Genomic DNA, 14,891 nt, shown 5'->3' with positions numbered 1-14,891 from the left:
GAGATATATTATTTAGGACAAATTTCATTAAGGAGTAAATATACTGAGAGGCAGTAGTTAGTACACCCAGTTCTTTGAAGAGGTTTCTACAGGACGTTCGTGAATTTACTCCACAAATAATACGTATTTACACGCTTTTGGACTCTGAAAACTTTTGTTTCACTTGAAGAGTTTCCCCAAAATACAGGGTGATTCAAAAAGAATACCACAACTTTAGGAATTTAAAACTCTGCAACGACAAAAGGCAGAGCTAAGCACTATCTGTCGGCGAATTAAGGGAGCTATAAAGTTTCATTTAGTTGTACATTTGTTCGCTTGAGGCGCTGTTGACTAGGCGTCAGCGTCAGTTGATGCTAAGATGGCGACCGCTCAACAGAAAGCTTTTTGTGTTATTGAGTACGGCAGAAGTGAATCGACGACAGTTGTTCAGCGTGCATTTCGAATGAAGTATGGTGTTAAACCTCCTGATAGGTGGTGTATTAAACGTTGGTATAAACAGTTTACAGAGAATGGGTGTTCGTGCAAAGGGAAAAGTTCTGGACGGCCGAGAACGAGTGATGAAAATGTAGCACGCATCCAGCAAGCATTTGTTCGCAGCCCAGGAAAATCGACTCGCAGAGCTAGCAGAGAGCTGCAAATTCCACAATCAACTGTATGGAGAGTCCTACGAAAAAGGTTAGTTATGAAACCTGAACGTCAACTACCCGAGGCGATGGATCGGCCGCCAGGCAGCCCGTGACAGAGCACTCATCACTGGCCTCCAAGAAGCCCTGATCTTACCCCCTGCGATTTTTTCTTATGGGGGTATGTTAAGGATATGGTGTTTCGGCCACCTCTCCCAGCCACCATTGATGATTTGAAACGAGAAATAACAGCAGCTATCCAAACTGTTACGCCTGATATGCTACAGAGAGTGTGGAACGAGTTGGAGTATCGGGTTGATATTGCTCGTGTGTCTGGAGGGGGCCATATTGAACATCTCTGAACTTGTTTTTGAGTGAAAAAAAACCTTTTTAAATACTCTTTGTAGTGATGTATAACAGAAGGTTATATTATGTTTCTTTCATTAAATACACGTTTTTAAAGTTGTTTTATTCTTTTTGAATCACCCTGTATTATACCATATGAAATTATGGAATGAAAGTAGGCAAAGTATGCAAGCCTTTTCATTTTTATGTCGCCTATGTCTGCTAACACTCGAATTGCAAATAGAGATTTGTTAAGGCGTTTCTGCAGTTCTGTGGTGTGCTCCTCCCAACTGAATTTATTATCAAGTTGTAATCCCAGGAATTTAAGACTGTCAACCAAAGAAACTGGTATAGGCACGCGTATTCAAACACAGAGATACGTAAACAGGCAGAACAAGGCGCTGCAGTCGGCAACGCCTATGTAAGACAGAAATTGTCTGGCGCAGTTGTTAGATCGGTTACTGCTACTACAATGGCATGTTATCGAGATATAACTGAATTTGAACGTGGTGTTATAATCGGCGCACGAGCGATGGGTCACAGCATCTCCGAGGCAGCGATGAAGAGGGGATTTTCCCGTACGACCATTTCACGAGTGTACCGTGAATATCAGGAGTACGGTAAAACATCAAATCTCCGACTTCGTTGAGACCGGAAAAAGATCCTGCAAGAAGTGGACCAACGACGACTGAAGAGAATGGTTCAACGTGACAAAAGTGCAACGCTTCCGCAAATTGCCCCAGATTTCAACGTTGGGCCATCAACATGCGTCAGTGTGCGAACCATTCAAAGAAACATCATCGATATGGGCTTTCGGAGCCGAAGGCCCACTCATGTACTATTGATGACTGCACGACACCAAGTTTTAAGGCTCGCCTGGGCTTGTCAACACCGACATTGGAGTGTTGATGACTGGAAACATGTTGCCTGGTCGGACGAATCTCGTATCAGATTGTATCGATCGGATGGACGTGTACGAGTTTGAAGACAACCTCATGACTCCATGGACCCTGTATGTCAGCATGGGACTGTCCAAGTAGGTGGAAGCTCTGGAGTGGTCTAGGACATGTGCAGTTGGAGTGATATGAGACCCCTGATACGTCTAGATACAACTCTGGCAGGTGACAAGTACATAAGCATCCTGTTTGATCACCTACATCCATTCATATCCATTGTGCAATCCGTCGGATTTGGGCAATTCTAGCACGACAATGATGATGATGATATTTGGTTTGTGGGGCGCTCAACTGCACGGTCATCAGCGCCCATACAAAGTCCCAATTTTTTCATAGTCCAATTTTTTTCACAGTCCAATCTAGACACTGTCACGAATGATGAGGATGATGATGATGAAATGATGAGGACAACACAAACACCCAATCTCCAGACAGAGAAAATCCCCAACCCGTCTGGGAATCGACCCTGGGACCCCGTGATCCACAGGTAGCAACACTAGCCACAAGACCACGAGCTGCAGACGCAGCACGACAATGCGACACCCCACACATCCAGAAATGCTACACATGGCCCCAGGAACACTCTTCTGAATTTATACACTTCCTTGAACACCAAACTCCCCCATACATAATCATTATTGAGCATATCTGGGGTGCCTTGCAACGTGTTGTTCAGAACATATCTCCATCCCCTTGTACTCTTTCGGATTTATGGACAGCCCTGCATGATTCATGGTGTCAATTCCCTCCAGCACTACTTCAGACATTAGCCGAGTCCATGCCGCGTCATTTTTCGCAACTTCTGCGTGATCGCGGGGCCCTACGCGATACTAGGCAGTGTATCAGTTTTTTTTTAGCTCGTCAGTGTATGATCATTATAACAATAAACCTGATGTAAACATTACGTCATGTATTCTACCGCGTTTGCTGGTATGTTATTAGATTTCGTTTCACGTGGAGCGGAAGCCATGACGTCTCGGTTCAGTCAAGTACGGCTACACGGATTTGTTTCATGCTGTGCGTTATGCGCAGATCGATAGTGAATAATTTCGGACAACAGTTCTACCGCCCATTTAACTTGGACAGCAGTGGCTGTCCAGCTGGTCTAGCTAACCTGCAGGGATATGAGCAGATGCAGTTCCGACGTAAAAAGAGACGTGCGGAATGTAATTTAATTTTTAGAGAGAAAGAAATAATATTCGAAAAACTCCAATAATGCCGCACGCTTCTTAGAGAATCAGACAGACAGCATTCCATGCTCTTGTTCTCAGCTATTGCAGTATTGTAATTAAAAACAAAGGTGATGAAAATTCCTAGCTTAAAAGCAGATGTAGTACTTCCCCGCGAGATATGTGTGACGCAAAAGCGTACTGCAGGGATTTCAAATGGTTCAAATGGCTCTAAGCACTATGGGACTTATAATCTGAGGTCATCAGTCCCCTAGACTTAGAACTACTTAAACCTAACTAACTTTAGGACATCACACACATCCATGCCTGAGGCAGGATGCGAACCTGCGACCGTAGCAGCAGCGCGGTACCGGACTGAAGCGCCTAGAACCTTTTTTTCTTTTTTTTCTCTTATCCGATCGGAGAAAAACATTTCAGTACTGGAACTGTCATCTGCTACATTGATAACGAGTCGGTCAACAACAGAATCAACGAAGCCAAACAAGCGCTGCATTATCTCCTCTTCTTTTATGACGTGCCGTTCTGTAACCACTCAGCGTTCGACAGTGACGTGTGCTTAAGCAATGTGCATTAGTTCCAGTACGTTATTCTGTTACTTGTTATTTCTCGCGACAAATCCCTAAAACTTGGCTCCAGATCAGTTCTTTTGGGTCCATGTTGCAGTAGTACGGTAGCAACCGCAAAAATGCAGCATTGGAATGGTGTGCTCAATGCTGTGAAATGATTGTTCTCCATGTTTCCACGACGCTAATCACTCAGGCTCGTGCGAGACCACGTCTGATCTACAAGACGCTGCACATAGTCCGGATAAAGAGAATCTGACTTTCATTTTTGTCCTAAAAATTTAATTTCTAATGTTTTCTCAAGTTAAATAATCTTTAATAACAATCTTTTATAAAATATCGATGATTAAACATTTATATTTGAGATGAAAACTGGAATCTTGCCTGCGATATGTAATTAGAAAGAAGAAGACGTGCAGTTTTAATTAAAATGATCATTAGATATGTAGTAGTTAGCATATGTTTGATGAGTTTTACATTTAAATGATGTACGCATTCCAAAGTTAACAAAAAGAGAAGAGCAGCCTAAGCGATGATTCTTTAACGCCACCGATTCAGCTATGCATTCCGTATTCAAAAATTCATTAACTTCAATACATACAGTTCCTCAGGAAAGTTCAAAGGTGATTTTTTTCTAAAAACTTGTGAAAATACTAAGAACGACTTGGCTCTCCCCACTTTTTGACGGTGTTCCACGCGTGTGCTTCAGTGCGGAGCACGAAGCAGCCTCAGACATTTTCATACTATGTATTAACATAACGACAATCATAGCACAACAGTACAGAGATTGCGACTGTACATGATTTTTGAAATAAAAACTACATTGCTGAAATATGATTAAGAAAAACGTTGATGGTTGTCATACATTAGAATGTTTTAAAGTTTCATTTACTTTAACATAGTAATAAGATATTTGATGCGTAAGTGGAACCTACTTCCAAGAGCATAACAATACGAGCGCACCAAGCATCACGTTTGTATTTGTTTGCGTCAGGTTTATTCTTATGATGAACAAAGTATAGTATACGCAAGTCAGATGACGTCGGTGTCACAGCCTACCAACAATGACCCACTTACCACACTATAAATGGGACGGCTCCAGGGCCGTTTCTACCATTAGGCAAGACTATTCTGTCGACTAGGGCAGCAAAATTTTAGGGGCGGCAAAGAGTGGAAAAATTAATTTAAAATCAAACAGCGGAAAAATTGAGCTAATGAGAAGAAAAAATGGAAAAGAGGAAAAATTAAAACACCGAATTGTTTTCAGAAGCATACGGAACAGTTACTTAATAAGTCCATACTTACTTTGACGAAAGTAAACATGCTGCCTCTACCTATCTCCAAACTAAAGCAGCCGCTTCTGGGTACGAAATGGAAACAACGAAGATAGCCACTGCCTTGTCTAAAGCACAAAATCTATCCCTCACAGGGATCAAACCTGGACCCATCTCGGACAACTTACGAGAAGCCAGTCGCTTGAATCACTGCGGTTAATAAAAGTTTAAACCTCTCAACAGAAAGTGCAAACAAGTCGTCGTTTATTTATTTAATCGTAAGAACGTGGATGCTGAAAAAGAAAAGTCCTTTTGCTTATTCTAAAAATATTTCAATTAAAACAGAGACGAAAAAACACTACGATTATCCAGATGACCTAGCCTGATGCTTCGCAATGTTTCCCACCAGTACAGCGCAATTTCTAAATTCAAGGAAAAAATCATTCGTACCAGAAAAAACTTCCACGCCTTTACATGTCCTTTTCCTTGCAATTAAATAAAATAAGCAATTGATGCCAAATTTTGACGCACTGGTATATTCAGTTGAGTTCTAGTTTAAAATGTTCATTACATTCTTTCTTTTTCAATTATTTTGGGAAATTTCAAAAATTGAGGACAAAAAAATAAGAAATTGAATTGTTGTCCTCAATCAGTTTGAAAGCAATTGAGGACATAGCATGAAAATTGAAGACACCCTCAGACATTAATGACGGCTGGTCAGCTTAATTTCATGATTAAAAGTATAATAGGCGATTTGCATTGTTGTGCCGCTGGATGTTGGTGCTGGTAGAGCGCGGTAGGGGGAGGGGGGGGGGCGGGCGAGCGCTGGCTTTCATTGCAAGAAAAAGACTTGCGGTGAACAAATTGCTAGCGTCAGATTCTCATTCCTACGAATCAAGTTACGAAGCTCCCCCATAGTTTGATGCCATATTTCACAAGAACTGGCCAGTAGATCCTATCAACAGGGGTACTGAGAAAAGTCGCGAGAAATATTTCATCACACAGCTCCTGTCACCGCTCACTCGCAGTGTTAGCTACTTACCAACCATTAATGACATCAAGTGAACATTTTGCGCAGTGGCATTAATCAAGATGAAACATCGGCCTTGACTGCAGGTGAAAAGGGATTGTGGGTGTTGGAGAAAACAATTCCTTTATTCCCACATATATTTAGCAATAACTTAACACTACACACATGAATGAATTCTGTAGACATGAACAGCACGGAATAACTAACAAAAGCTAAGTCAAAGAATAACTATATCACTGCACGTAAATTAACACTTCACGGAATGTTTATGAAGCACCGTACACTTGTAGGGATCGATTGTCAGAAATAGGTCACTACATGACTCCCCCATTAAAGCTAACGATACCGCAGATTAAATTTCACACGCCGTCCAGCTCTTGTAACTACTTCTTTCTTGAAACCGGGCGGTGCGTCACGTGTGTCAGTGGTTGTGTCAGGGAGTGGTGTAGTAGTCCTCGACGTCGGTCTTGGTGTTGCAGTGACTGGTGTTGTGGTGTTCATGGGGTACAGGAACACATCTTGTAGCTTCTCCTGTCTTCTCTGGTTTGTGTTCCGTGGTAACTGTGGTGTCTGTTGCGTCCAGAAATGCAGGCTTGATACGGTCCACTGCAACTGTGGTGGGTGTACCGTTAATCATTATGCGGAATGTACTGGTATCCCTACTGACTACCAGATATGGTCCGTCATATGGTGGCTGCAGTGGTTTACGAACAGTATCATTTCGTAAGTATACATGCGTGCACTTGTCCAGCTCCGCAAAAACGAACGAGTGTCTTCCAAGCTGGTTTCTAGGCATTGTTGGTCTCAATTGGCGTATATGCTCTCTTAATCTTGTGGCGAATTCTGAGGCTGTGATTGTATCATCTGCCATGCTGTGCAGAAATTCTCCAGGTAGGCGTAACGTTTGTCCATACACCAGTTCTGCTACTGTTGCTTTCAGATCACTCTTGCATGACGCTCGTAGACCCAAAAGTACGATAGGTAGTGTCTCTGTCCAATTCGGTGTTGCGTGACATATCAGTGCTGCCCTTAACTGTCGATCAAGACGCTCAACCATGCCATTTGATGCGGGGTGGTATGCTGTGGTGCGTATGCGTTTCGTACCTAATAACGTAGCCAATGCTTTGAAAACGTAGGCTTCAAATTGTCGTCCTTGGTCAGTTGTAATTCTCAGTGGAACTCCAAACCGGGCAATCCAACCACGAAAAAATGTTTGAGCTTTAGTTTCTGCAGTGATGACCTTCATTGGAAACGCCTTAGGCCACCTAGTAAATCTGTCAATCACCGTGAGGCATTAACTGTAGCCTTCCGATGTCGAGAGTGGGCCGATGATTTCAACATGCACATGGTCAAAACGCTGATTTGGTGGAAGAAATGTTCCTAATGGTGCCCTGACGTGCTGTGTGATTTTATTCATCTGGCACGCCAAGCATTGCTTCACAAGTGTTTTACAGTCTGTGTGCATACATGGCCATACAAATTTTTGTTTGACCAATCTGAGTGTGGCTCTTACTCCTGGGTGTGACAGGGTGTGCATTGATGCAATTGCCTGTGTTCTGAATTGCTGTGGCACAAATCGACGTATCTTTCCTCTTGCTACGTCACAGTACAACTCAATGCTTGCTTCAGTAAATGTCACGACCTGTAGCTTCAATCCTTTTCTCTTGGTCCGCCGCTCGTGGTCTCACGGTAGCGTTCTCGCTTCCCGAGCACGAGGTCCCGGGTTCGATTCCCGGCGGGGTCAGGGATTTTCACCTGCCTCGAGATGACTGGGTGTTTGTGTTGTCCTCATTATTTCATCATCATCCAAGACAGTGGCGAAATTGGACTGAGCAAAGGTTGGGAACTTGTACGGGCGCTGATAACCACGCAGTTGAGCGCCCCACAAACCAATACATCATCATCATCATCACCTTTCTCTTGTTGCAATAGATCACGCAACTCACTATCACATTGCTGCGCATGCGCGAGGGCGTCGTAATCAATGGCCTTTGTCACTGCTTCCACCTGTGCGATGTCATCTGCTACTGTGGACACTGCTTCTATGCGAGAAAGTGCATCAGCTGGAACATTTAGCTTCCCTTCCACATACACCATGCTGATCGTGAACTGGCTGATATAATCTAAGTGTCGCAGCTGCCTGGGCGATGCTTTCTCTGGCTTTACCTTAAAGGCATAGGTAAGCGGTTTATGATCTGTGTAAATCGTGAACTCTCGCCATTCTAATGCGTGTCTGAATTTTTTTACTGCCGCATAAGCGGCGTACAGCTCACGGTCATATGTTGCCCAACGTTGCTGAGATGGTGACAACTTATGACTGTAAAATGCAATGGGCTGCCATAACTGATCAATTTGTTGCTGAAGTACGGCACCAATGGCAGTGGACGAAGCATCAACCATGAGAGCGAGTGGAGCATGCGCGACCGGGTGTGCTAATTGTGCGGTCTCTGCTATAGCTTTTTTTATAGCGTGAAACGCGGTGTCCGCCTCGATAGTCCAATGCACACTGTGGTTAGGTTTAGGTGCGCCTTTAAGTAGTTCATTAAATGGTGCAGTTATCAGTGCATGATTGCGAATGAAGCGTTGGTAGAAATTCACTACTCCAATGAATCGTCATAATTCTCTGACTGTGACAGGGCGGGGGTATTTGTTTATGGCCTCTACTTTACTGTGTGGCGGTCGAATACCCTGTGCATTCGCCAAATATCCTAGAAAGTGGACCTCTCACCAAAAACACACTTGGCAGGATTAATTACTAGTCCATGTGTGCGTAGGCGGTCAAACACTTGTGCCAAATGCTGTAACTGCTCCTCTTCCGATGCAGACATCACCAATAAATCATCTACAGGGTGTTTCAAAATTCACCGGTATATTTGAAACGGCAATAAAAACTAAACGAGCAGCGATAGAAATACACCGTTTGTTGCAATATGCTTGGGACAACAGTACATTTTCAGGCGGACAAACTTTCGAAATTACAGTAATTACAATTTTCAACAACAGATGGCGCTGCAAGTGATGTGAACGATATAGAAGAAAACGCAGTCTGTGGGTGCGCCATTCTGTACGTCGTCTTTCTGCTGTAAGCGTGTGCTGTTCACAACGTGCAAGTGTGCTGTAGACAACATGGTTTATTCTTTAGAACAGAGGATTTTTCTGGTGTTGGAATTCCACCGCCTAGAACACAGTGTTGTTGCAACACGACGAAGTTTTCAACGGAGGTTTAATGTAACCAAAGGACCGAAAAGCGATACAATAAAGGATCTGTTTGGAAAATTTCAACGGACTGGGAACGTGACGGATGAACGTGCTGGAAAGGTAGGGCGACCGCGTACGGCAACCACAGAGGGCAACGCGCAGCTAGTGCAGCAGGTGATCCAACAACGGCCTCGGGTTTCCGTTCGCCATGTTGCAGCTGCGATCCAAATGACGCCAACGTCCACGTATCGTCTCATGCGCCAGAGTTTACACCTCTATCCATACAAAATTCAAACGCGGCAACCCCTCAGCGCTGCTACCATTGCTGCACGAGAGACATTCGCAAACGATATAGTGCACAGGATTGATGACGGCGATATGCATGTGGGCAGCATTTGGTTTACTGACGAAGCTTATTTTTACCTGGACGGCTTCGTCAATAAACAGAACTGGCGCATATGGGGAACCGAAAAGCCCCATGTTGCAGTTCCATCGTCCCTGCATCCTCAAAAAGTACTGGTCTGGGCCGCCATTTCGTCCAAAGGAATCATTGGCCCATTTTTCAGATCCGAAACGATTACTGCATCACGCTATCTGGACATTCTTCGTGAATTTGTGGCGGTACATACTGCCTTAGACGACACTGCGAACACCTCGTGGTTTATGCAAGATGGTGCCCGGCCACATCGCACGGCCGACGTCTTTAATTTCCTGAATGAATATTTCGATGATCGTGTGATTGCTTTGGGCTATCCGAAACATACAGGAGGCGGCGTAGATTGGCCTCCCTATTCTCCAGACATGAACCCCTGTGACTTCTTTCTGTGGGGACACTTGAAAGACCAGGTGTACCGCCAGAATCCAGAAACAATTGAACAGCTGAAGCAGTACATCTCATCTGCATGTGAAGCCATTCCGCCAGACACGTTGTCAAAGGTTTCGGTTAATTTCATTCAGAGACTACGCCATATTATTGCTACGCATGGTGGATATGTGGAAAATATCGTACTATAGAGTTTCCCAGACCGCAGCGCCATCTGTTGTTGAAAATTGTCACTACTGTAATTTCGAAAGTTTGTCTGCCTGAAAATGTACTGTTGTCCCAAGCATATTGCAACAAACGGTGTATTTCTATCGCTGCTCGTTTAGTTTTTATTGCCGTTTCAAATATACCGGTCATTTTTGAAACACCCTGTATATACACATAGCAAAAATCTAAATCTCTTGTACCCTCATCCATAAAACGTTGGAAGGTCTGGGCGGCGTTACATAGTCCGAATGGCATTCGGGTGAATTCAAATAGACCGAATGGTGTTGTCACCGCTGTTTTAGGAATGTCTTCTGCAGCTATAGGGATCTGATAGTAAACTCGAACTAGATCAGTGGTAGAAAATATAGTCTTACCGTGAACATTTGCAGAAAAGTCTTCTATATGTGGTCGCAGGTTCGAATCCTGCCTCGGGCATGGATGTGTGTGATGTCCTTAGGTTTAAGTAGTTCTAAGTTCTAGAGGACTGATGACCTCAGATGTTAAGTTCCATAATGCTCAGAGCCATTTTTCTATATGTGGAACTGGGTACCGGTCTGGAATGGTCCTTGCATTGAGTTGGCGATAGTCACCGCAGGGGCGCCATCCATTCTTCTTTTTAGGCACGATGTGAATTGGGTATGCCCAACTGCTACTAGAAACTCTGCAGATACCTCGTGACAGCATGCTGCGAAATTCCTGCTTTACCACTTTTAGCTTATCAGCCGTTAAACGTCTAGGCCGAGCGTGAGTTGGTGGCCCTGGCGAGGTCAAAATGTGGTGGACGGTTGTGTGCTTGACTGGTGGGAGAGTAGGCGATTGCTGTGTGATCTCGGAGTATCCTTTCAGTAATCGTCTATATGGTGTGTCGCCTGTGACTGTGCGTACCTCTAGTGGTGTGATACAACGGACTTTTCCTGTTGTATGCAGACTAGTAGTCAAATCTATTAGTCGCTGACGTCGCAGGTCTGGCAGTTAAGTCGTAGAAGGATAAAAAATCTGCTCCGATAATAGGCTGTGATATATGTGCCACTGTAAATTGCCTTTCAAACACACGGCGTAGCCCCAAGTTAAGGAACAATATTACGCGACCTATGTTCTAATTTTGGAATCATTGGCGGCGAATAGATAACAGTCGTCGCAGCTCCGGCGTGATAGGCGGTTTGCTGGATATACGGACACCTCTGCGCCTGTATCGACGAGAAACTGTAGTTTTGTTTCGCGGTCTGTCACAACAAGTCGGCGAGTGTTTGTCTTTTGGTTGGCAGGAGAGCCAACACCGTGTTACTAGAAGGAGGCCGAAAGGCACGCGTTTTAGCTCACGCAGGTTGGCGTGAGGTCTGTAACAGGACAAGGAAAATAGAATTTAGAAAAACGGACGTAGCTGGAGGAATACTTAACTTTAATCCGTTAATCAAGAACGTCGGTCTTGACGGTACATGATTCACAATATCAATAGTAACTGATAATGGCGCTTTGCTAGGTCGTAGCAAATGACGTAGCTGAAGGCTATGCTAAACTATCGTCTCGGCAAATGAGAGCGTATTTTGTCAGTGAACCATCGCTAGCAAAGTCGGTTGTACAACTGGGGCGAGTGCTAGGAAGTCTCTCTAGACCTGCCGTGTGGCGGCGCTCGGTCTGCAATCACTGATAGTGGCGACTCGCGGGTCCGACGTATACTAACGGACCGCGGCCGATTTAAAGGCTACCACCTAGCAAGTGTGGTGTCTGGCGGTGACACCACAGTTTGCACTGGAAGTTATCGCTGCTACGGTGTCTGCTTCATGTTTCCACTTGCAAGGTGGCGTACACTTCCGTGCATCATTACCAGATATCTTGTGGTACCAGCATAGGTTCTGTAGTGATGGTGATCGATTGCGACTTCGTGACCGCCGGCGGCGTGGCCGTTGGCGGTTGTGCGTTGTTTGTAACGCAGCCACCTGTGCGCTGAACTCTGCCAGTAGTGGTTGTGGGGAGACTAGCGTCACTGTGGGCGAATTTTCTTGTTGTGGCGTTAATGCTGAGACACTTGATGTGGGATACATTTCAATTAACCTGTCGGCCGTTTGTGCCAGTGCGTTTAAATCGCCTGCACATACCGTGAGAATTTTTTGAGTATCTGGCGGCAACCGAGACAACCATATATTTCGTAGCACATCATCAGTTCCAGTGTTACTTGCCAGTGTGCGCAAACGTCGTAAGAGTTGCGATGGAGTGCTATCTCCGAGTTCTTCAGTGCACAGTAGCTTCTCTAGCCGTTTTGCCTCTGATTGTGACAAACGCGTTGTTAATGCGTTTTTAATGGATGCATAACGATCGGTATCCGGTGGTGCGGCTAGGATATCTTGTACTTCTGCTACTAGATCTTCTGTAAGTGCTGCAACCACATAGCTGTACTTACAAGGGAACATCCCCATCGCACCCCCCTCAGATTTAGTTATAAGTTGGCACAGTGGATAGGCCTTGAAAAACTGAACACAGATCAATCGAGAAAACAGGAAGAAGTTGTGTGGAACTATGAAAAAATAAGTAAAATATACAAACTGGGTCGTCCATGCGTAAGATAGGCAATATTAAGGGCAATGTGAGGCGAGGAGCGCCGCGGTCCCGTGGTTAGCGTGAACAGCTGCGGAACGAGAGGTCCTTGGTTTAAATCTGCCCTCGACTGAAAATTTTGCTTTCTTTATTTTCGCAAAGTTATGATCTGTCCGTTCGTTCATTGACGTCTCTGTTCACTGTAATAAGTTTAGTGTCTGTGTTTTGCGACCGCACCGCAAAACCGTGTGATTAGTTACGAAAGGACGTGCCTCTCCAATGGGAACCGAAAACATTTGATCGCAAGGTCATAGGTCAACCGATTCCTCCACAGGAAAACACGTCTGATATTTTGTATACGACACTGGTGACAGCATGTGCGTCACATGACAGGAATATGTTGTCGACCCACCTAACTAGTACACTTGGCGAATGGGTGAAAAGATTCTTCAACCTTGCCCGATTTAGGTTTTCTTGTGGATGTAATAATCACTCCAAAATAAGTGATGCAAACATAAGAGTTTCTCACATAAACTGAAAATAAAAAGTTAAAATTTTCGGTCGAGGGAAGATTTGAACTGAAGACCTCTCGTTCTGCAGCTGTTCACACTAACCATGAGACCACGGCGCTCCTCGTCTCATACTGCCCTTAATATTGCCTATATTATACATGGACGACCCAGTTTGTATATTTTGCTTATTTTTTCATAGTTCCACACAACTTCTTCCTGTTTTCTCGATCGATCTGTGTTCAGTTTTTCAAGGCCTATCCACTGTCCTAACTTATAACTAAATCTGAGGGGGGTGCGATGGGGATGTTCCCTTGTTAGATTCGTCCTCCGATATTTGTGCGAGGACGAACTGGCTTTCTAACTGGGAAAACCACAATACAGGATTATGTAACCAGAATGGTGGAGGTTTTATCGTCACCCTGTTAATTGCACTGCTGGCTTCAGGTTGAACTGAGACTGGCGAATCGGTCATTATCGTGCTGAAACGAGCGCGGCGCGGCTGGCGCCGAAGTTACAAACGTGAGCGTTGCGGAACTTCGCTAAACGCTAAAGCCGACGCGGATGTTAACGTACTTCGTCGGGGTCACCAAATGTGGGTGTTGAAGAAAACAATTCCTTTATTCCCACATATATTTAGCAATAACTTAACACTACACACATGAATGAATTGTGTAGACATGAACAGCACGGAATAACTAACAAAACCTAAGTCAAAGAATCACTATATCACTGCACGTAAATTAACACTTCACGGAATGTTTATGAAGCACTGTACACTTGTAGGGATCGATTGTCAGAAATAGGTCACTACAGGATCAACGAGTTACCGTTTCAAAGATAAAACCAAGACTGGGTCTGCTTTTTCCACAAATTCAAGCACTCAAATGACAGAAAATGCGCAAATGTCAGAAAATTTTCAAATTTTGAACCCTGTGCATTTTTATTCTTGTTTAATTTCTCTTCGGATTATTAGTGTGCGTACAACAGTTTTTAAACTGACTACTGTTACTTAATGACTATTGCTCTGCCGTCATTTGTAAGTCGTGCTCTTTCACATATTAAAAAATATGTAAATGAATTAAAAGCAAACATAGATGGAAAGAATTTGTGAACTAATTTATTAAAAAATATGTAGTGAAATACACATATTTGCTCGGCTACGATAAATGCACATGCAGCTGTAGTTATTAATAAACTAGTTGTAATTGTTGACTTTCACCACCTTCGAATAACGGAAATGTATGATAATTTAAAAACATTAGTCGAGATGTGATCGAAGAACACTCATTGTAACTAATATCTGCAACAGTTAGACAGAAATATATGGATATCGTGGGCCATTTTAGTGCCAAGTATGACAAGTGCTGAGAAAGGGAAGAACAGGGGGGGGGGGAGGAAAATAATTCATGTTTCGAGAGAGGGGAGGGGGAGGAAAATAATTCATGTTTCAGAAGGGGAGCAGACGGAAAAAGTTCATGAACTATGCTCTATATCGACACATGTACATGCAAGCACGCCGGGGTGAGGAGTCTATTACATCCACACCCCTTCTGTGAAGTTGGCCAAAATCATGTACAGGTGAGGCATCCACAATGTCTTCCACATAACCTCACAGGAAGTAATCCACAGTGGTTACGT

General features: G+C 44.0%; 1 protein-coding gene across 1 annotated transcript in view; it reads left to right on the top strand.

Moving 5' to 3' along the window:
* The window catches only part of LOC126201327 (extracellular matrix organizing protein FRAS1-like), a 422,703-nt gene that overhangs the window by 215,012 nt on the left and 192,800 nt on the right, over positions 1–14,891 (top strand). The gene's annotated exons all lie outside the window — the stretch shown is intronic.

The sequence above is a fragment of the Schistocerca nitens genome, chromosome 1 (assembly GCF_023898315.1).
Source record: "Schistocerca nitens isolate TAMUIC-IGC-003100 chromosome 1, iqSchNite1.1, whole genome shotgun sequence".
NCBI classification, from domain to species: Eukaryota; Metazoa; Arthropoda; class Insecta; order Orthoptera; family Acrididae; genus Schistocerca; species Schistocerca nitens.
The sequence above is the reverse complement of the archived record's forward strand: the minus strand, read 5'-3'. Positions and strand labels throughout refer to the sequence as shown.